Here is a 7,798-nt window from a genome sequence, read left to right as displayed (position 1 = left end):
CGACGGCGTGAAGTCAGTTTCAGGCGAAAAAATAGCGCTTTGATTCTGCTGCGGGTGCGGGGACTGTGAAATCAGTGTTGGGCTATGTACCACCAAGGTTTGAGTACTGCTTCTTGATCCTTCAGTCAGCTGATCAGTGTGTGTCGTTTCGCCGAAGTTTGTTATGAAGGCCGTCTGTGAAGTGGACGGAGTTGTTGGTGACAGTTCGTTCTCCTGGCTGAATGTGTTTTTGTGCATTCCGACCGTCAACTCAGAGTGGGCATCAGAAGTTGCCGTCGTCTCAACATCTAACAAAAAAAGTTTCTCTTTTAAAATTTGCACAAGACATTTATTGTAAACGAATATACACTTTTTATAATTGCTTTCTTTAGTAGATTTAACTCTAAACATGGTGAAGGCAGAATTGGAACTAAATTTGAAAATAAACTGAATCAGCAACATTAACTTTAAACTCCCCCAACAATCTTGAACTTTCATACCCAAAAACTATTTCTAGGAAACCCGGACTTTAAAATAAAATACCACCCTAAACATCACTAATTTAATTTGCAACCCCAAGAACCGATCCCCGACATATGCTAACAAATATTTTTCAAGAGCTGAAACCTGAAACAATTATCACCGAAGTTTACAAGGCTAAAGAGAGAGCTTTAACTGCAAGAATTTGAAAGATAATTTCAGAGCTGACACAGTGTGTCGGTAAAAATACTGCTTTAAGCCAATATCATAACCGTCAGGCGAGACGAGTGGGCTGGTAAAAATCAGGTCAAACGCTTCGGACAAATTGCATACTAAGAACACTGTACATGAGGTACCTTTTGAAATATATAAAACCAACCTATGCTGGTAGACTATTAAGATTTACTATTTAGCATTATCTGTAAAGATATCCTAAATTAGGATAATGATTTAATTTATATGTTTTTATACCAAATTTAAACGACACTCCTTCCTTATTGTTCTATCTTTAAAAGCTTACCTTTAATCTGATCTTTCTTGGCAAAATAATCAGAGATGTCCCTCGATCCTTTACGGCTTTCCGCCATCATTCTTTGTTTCTTCTCTGTTCTATATTCATGCCCTGATTTTTTTTCCGATCCATTTTAAATGAGTTTCCGTCTAACTGGTCTAACACACGGAGCAAAAATAATCCGAAGGCAGTGGCAGGGTCGCTCGCGCCTAGCCTCCCGCCGGTTGGATCTAACCACCCACGCAACTCCCCAAAGACATGCGTTTCTCGTAAGCATTCACAAAATGTTTTGCTCGTTTAGCACGTCCCAAAAATAAACCCAATAATCATGATTCGTGCAGTGTCGGATTTGAACTTTAGATAATGTGATAAAAAGAAAGTAAAAAATGACGGCGTATCCGATTTTTTTTTAGCGTCGGCCTTTGTTTAATCAATAACAAAAAAGGGTCGTTTGCACGATGGATGAGTGGGCGCAAAAAAATCTTGGGGGGCCCAGGGCCCCCCCCCCGGCCCCCCTGGATCCGCCGCTGATCCTATATACAATCAGAAATCAAGAAAACACAAATTCTTTCAACTGAAAGTAAGGAGTAATATTAAAACTTCAAAACAAATTGAAATTTTTCTTTTTATGATGCGGCTTTCTCATCACCAACTCCATCGTCTTTTCACTGAAGTAACGCATTTTTTCCCGATTCTCAAAAAGATATTAACAAAACACAAGAGAAGGGTTAATAATTCTTGTTTGTTTTAGTTTTGCTCCGCGTTTTAAATTAAAAAAAAAAAAAAAAATTTTTTTTAAAGACCAACTCAACAACAAAAATATTACCACGAAACAGACTGAACGACTTTACGATTATTTGAATAAGCAGTGGAAAAGGAAACTTGCTTTGCAAAAACTTTTTAGAAACTCACAATTAAAAATTTGTTCAAAGAAGCTTTAGAAGGTGCCCCTCTATTAAATGGAAACAAACGAAACAAGAATAAAAATTAGATGGCATGGTTTACAGAGCCGACAATCTACAAACTTAATAATAGGGTTGCAGACTAATCTAGATTAAAACTTAAATCAATTAACTAAGCTGAAAGGTTAATTCAAATCATAGGTAAAAACTTGTTCAATTGTGACTTAAGTTATTAGTTTTATTTTCAACAAATAATTCAATTGTTGTAATTTTATAGTTGGGGCTAGGCGCAAATTAAATACCTTCAAATAATCTTGCATAAGAATTGGTATACTTATAAGGAAACTCTAACTACAAAAGAGTGATTGAACTACATTGAACATTCTATTTACCCCCCTCCTATACGCAATAATTTCTGTTTGTTTTAAGTTTTAATGTTGCTCCTTACATTCAGTTAAAAGAACTTGTTTTTTTATTTAATTTCTGATGGTTTTTTAAATAATGCTGGGAAATCCAGTGTCCCCTTTATAGAAATGTCCCTTTCCCCAAGGAAGCATCCTCCATGGAAAAATCCTACTCTGTAACTCCCTCCTCCGACCCTGTACCCCACTAAAAAAAAACTTCCTGAAATATCTTTTTACTTTCCATATACTTTCCATACTGTATTTAAACAATGGGCAAAGAACTTGCAGCCCTTCCCCTGGGAACTGGGGGGGATGAAGTCATCCTGAAAGACATAGTTATAAGATTTTCGCCTATGCTGAATAAAATAGTTATCTCAAAATTTTGATCGGGTGACTTCGGGAAAAAAATGAGCGTGGGAGGGGGCCAAGTTGCCCTCCAATTTTTTTGGTCACTTAAAAAGGACACTAGAACCGCTTTCTAGGTCTATAATGAAAGAAAGGTTGAGGTGGTTAGGGCATGTTGTTCGGATGAAGGATGACAGATTGCCGAAGATTGTTCTTTTCGCCCAACCATCTAGGGCTAAACGGAAAGCAGGTCGTCCCCGTCTGGGTTGGGAGGACGTCATAAAGAAAGATTTAAAGGAAATGGGAACTTCGTGGGCGGGTGTAAAAAGGGAGGCTTTGAATCGATTGGGGTGGAGGAGGAGCGTGCGTAGCTGTGTTGGCCTCAGGCGGCTTGGTGCTGCGATGAGTTGTTAGTAGTAGTAGTAGTAGTAGCTCCTTACTTACAGTTCGTTACCATGAACTGTTTGATACTGATTAGTGTTGTAAAATTACTGTAAAATAAAAACTCGGCAAATAAAATTGATAATATATGTAATATGTAAAATATAAAAAACAATATGTTGTTTAAACTGCTTTAAAACATTTGCCTATTGTCCCTTAAGGTGTGCTGATTAGTGTTGTAAAGTTATTGTAAAATAAAAACTCTGTAAAATACAGTAAAATTTGCAAAATAAGTTACTCCTTAGGAAATATTAGGTAAAATTAGTGTCTTAGAGTTGTACTGTAACTGAAAGTTCAGTTGAACATTTCTTTTTAAGCATCACTTTCAGCTTTTAATGGAATTTTTGATTCATTTTGATTTACAGCAGATTAAAAAAGATAATATCCCATCAACTATATTTTCATTAATTTAATTAATAGCCTAGTTTATCCCTTTGGTTAAAACTTATTTTTGACAAAACATAAAATAACGAAGAAGAAAGAAAACGAGGACATAGGACAATAATCTGTTTTTCATAATTTTTTTTTTCTTTTTTATTATTATTATTTTAATTAGTCTAGGATGCCTCTAGTAATATTTATGTAGTTTTTTTTATGATTTCATTAGGACTGTTTATGTAGTTAATCGCTACGCGTTATTAAAATTGAAGTTTTTCCCTAGCGCGGTGATTTAATATCATTAATAGTTTATATTTTATTTATTATGTTAATAAAACTCAAAGTGAAAAACTGAAGAAAAAGTTATGCAAATATTTCAGTTGAGATCTCCACTCAACCGTCCTCATTGCAAAATAATAAAAAATGCAGATAAAAGCCCAAAGGACAATATAAAAAACCAAAGATTTTCACATATATATTCGGCAGTCTTATGTATTAAAGTTGCATGTCTAAGGATAATTATATTGAACTTCAAAAGCTACTGAGCTCCAATGTTTTTTTTGGCTTCTTATTGCTCGTCGTCTGCGGGGTGCTTCGCTTAAAATCTAGGCAAAAATGCAATGCCATTTTGTCAGACAAAAAATAATGTTTCTCTTTATCATGGATTTGTGCTGTTTATTTGTTTTCGATACTGGAAATTAATAACAAGAGCAATCACTCGTAGTAAACTAAAAGGATATCCTCATCTAGAAAATTTTAAAGCAAGAACAAAGCTTAAGAAGGAACAGTGAATTGTCTGAATTCATTTTTGCTTTAATTTTGTTTTCCATAGTTGCTTATTTTTACTTAGTTTTGAAACCATATGTCCTCTTATTTTATACATTTCGTAGCTATTTTTGGATTGCATCGAGAAACACTGCTTTGTTTATATCCTTCATTTGTTTTTTGAGTGAGTTAGAAATAAACCATCATTATTATCAGATTGTATTTAAAACCTATGCTAGGATTAGGCAGTGTTTAACTTCTCATTAATCAAAGTAAGAGACAATACCGCTGTAAGGTGTATCACAGTCTGGGTGAGTTTTTAGCTCAGTTATAAGGCAAGTGAAAGTGCACACTATTTGATTTATCATTATCATATCCATACACATAATTTTGTAGAAGCGATTTCTTGTAACCTAAGGATCCTACATCAAAATTTTCTAGAACATCAAAAATTTGGTGTATTGGATTTAGTGGAATCAAAAACAACTTTGGCATAGTCTTATCCCAACTAGATATTAAATATATTTAAACAAGTGTTTTTAACTGAAAGTAAAGAGCAACACTAAAACTCAAAACGAATAGAAATTATTTCTTATATGAAGGGTTACCCCCTCCTCAAAACCTTGATCTTTATGCTAAGGCTGTTAGCACTTTTAAAGAAGCTTCCTATTCTAATTAAACAACCCCTGTGTTTTAGTGTCCGTTCAGTCAAGCTTTGGGACACACTATCAATCTTAAGCGTAAAGAGCAAAGTATTGAGGAGGGAGAAACCTTTCATATATGAAATAATTTCTGTTCGTTTTGAGTTTTAATGTAGGTTCTAACTATTTAATTTCTGATCATTTTTCAAATAATGCTGGTAAATCTTGCTCGTCCTTGATGAAATATACACTTTTCCTCTACGGGGAACTCCATATTGCATATATCATCCACCCTAAAGTGTAACCCCTCTCCTCCACCAAATTCCTTCCAGACAGGTCTATCCTGGCTGAAAACCTCCCCATCCCCTAAAATTTCATGCGGATAAATCAGCCTGAAAAAGTCTCCTTAACATATTTTCATTATAAAAGAGCTTTAATTTCTAATCACTTTTTCGATTACTCCAAAATACCCCGTTCCGTGAAAATTTTTCCTCGGAAGTCAAAATACGCGGAAAATAGCCCCGGGAACATCTCCACATGCAAAATTAAATTGGAAAAGAAAATGTAATACAATTAAAAAGAATTTCGTATAGGAACAGCGGTACACTCAGAAAATAATTATGGGAGGGGCTAACCGGGGGTGCCTTGCCAACCAACGAAAAACTTTAAAAATTCCACAGAAAAATTGGCGTTTTTTGGTATTACTTTAAGTTTATTTTAGCTATTTTGATATAGTTTTGAGTAAGGACTAATATTAAATTATTCAGTTGGCCCATTGTTTACATATAAGATTCATAATTAGGAAAGGCAGGAATATTTGATCCTGGGGGTGGTCTAAAAGAGCTACTTCAAGAGTGTATAGGGGACATTGAAGTAAATCAACAGATACTATGTTGAGCCAGATTGTCAAAATGCCATGTCAACAGTATTATGGAAATGGGTGACGGTTTTTCTTCAAACTTTTGTGGCTGCTATTTCTGCTGTAACTGCAATTTGTTGGAACTGTTACTAAAACTACCTGCGAGTGCAGCACTTTCTTTGAACTATGAGAATGACTACTTGCAAGTGTGAACAGCTGTGACTACCTATTACTGCAATTTAATTTTTTTTTATTAATGTGATTTAATAAATCTTTATTATATGTTTTTTGTGATCTAATATGTCTGACTAGTATTTCTTTTATCTGCCACTACAAATACCGTTGTCTAGCACTTTGACTACTTGTGACTGCAACTACTTGCAAGTTCAACTGCTTGTAAAGTTAATACTTGTGACTTTATCTGCCACTACTTTTAACTGGAACTGCTGCTACATCTACTTTTGAACTTTATCAAAAGAGTTTATATGTGCACCTGTTGATTAAAAGGGCTTATCAAAACTATTTCAGGAATGGTTAAGGTCATGAAGTTTGAAATTTCGAGGAGTTTGAAGAGGCTGTTGAACTTAGTTAAAAGACTACGTCCATTCAAATGGTCAAAACAGAAAAATTGCAATATCTCAGAAAATGCTAAGGGTATTAAGTTGAAACTCTCAGAGGATGATAAAATGGATGTTGCACTAAAGCAAAAGATATTTGGTGAATCCAGGTTGTCGAAAGGGTATAAATGAGAGTATCCAAATTCACATCGGGAATGGGTAGGGGTTTTAAGTTGAAACTTTCAGTGATTACTAAGATAGATGTCATACTAAATCAAAAGATATTATATGCATCCAGGTTGTATAAATGACATCTTAAGGATCTTAACGTGTGAAAAAAAGAGAGGAAAGGAAATAATAAATGAAAATAAAATCACTTAGGTGAGAAAACGATAATTTTGTCAGCCAGTGGCAAAATATGAAGACGAAGAACAAGCAAATTTTTCATTAAGAACCTCCGTCAAGTCGTCTTCTGTGCTAAAAACAGAGAGAGAAAAAAAAGCAATCAAAATCTAACCTTCCGAAGTGAATCTAACGAGAACAGAATAGACATTGAATAAAAAAACAGCCATAAATAAATGAAAGAAACAATAAACAATTGGATTGAATAAGTATCGGTTGCTAGGCAATAGACTTCACCAATCTGCAATTTCGATATTCATTAGGAATGCAGGCAGGTTGTCTTAAATTAGACTGGGCGAAAATATTTATTGAGTCTTTTGAAATTAAGTTGTTATAAATTGGTCTAAAAGAAATATCTCTAGTGTCTCTATTTATAGCAAAATTTTGGTTTTATATTTTTTTTTATCTCAATTGTCTCTTTAAAAGGTTGCAGTAGGCCATTTACAGTAGATGTTAAAATTACTTTCTCAAAAAGTACCTAATTTGGAAGATTTTCAAAGATATGCAGGACCAGGGCGGAATCAAATTTGTCATTTTTATTTTCGAGTAAAAGGGACTTATCTATTGAAATTTTGTGTTAATGCAAAACGTTCACCAAGATGTTGATGGGTCCTACCTAAGTAAAATTTCGCACATGAACACGGAACTCTGTAGACACCACTACCCAGTATAGAGTCCGTTTTATCTTTTCCTGAGTTAAAAAATTTTCAAATTTTTGTTCGGTTTTGAAAGAAACAGAGAGATAATGTATTTTAAAAATTTTTACAAGTTTGTCACTATGTATTGAAATGTATGTGTTGTTCCCAATTGCCGGAATAACTCAATCAAGGGGGACGGGCTCCCTATTTTCTTGTTTTATCTTTTTTAATCGACTATCTATGATATTTTCTATAAGGTTTATTGGGTAGTCATTGCAGAATGAATATCTTTGACATAATTTAATTCAGAATTTACATGATTACGTGAATAGGTTTTTAGAACTCTGTCGACTAAAGAGATTACTACCCCTCTTTACAGAAGGAGGGTGATTTGACGAGAAATGTAGATATCCATAATAATGGGTCGGCTTTGTATACGTACATAGAAAATTTAAAGCTAGGAGTATTTTCTATAATTAAAACATCCAAAAAAGGC

The sequence above is a fragment of the Artemia sp. Qi Xiang Cuo genome, chromosome 10, assembly GCF_049724085.1.
Source record: "Artemia sp. Qi Xiang Cuo chromosome 10, ASM4972408v1, whole genome shotgun sequence".
Taxonomy (NCBI): Eukaryota; Metazoa; Arthropoda; class Branchiopoda; order Anostraca; family Artemiidae; genus Artemia; species Artemia sp. Qi Xiang Cuo.
The sequence above is the reverse complement of the archived record's forward strand: the minus strand, read 5'-3'. Positions refer to the sequence as shown.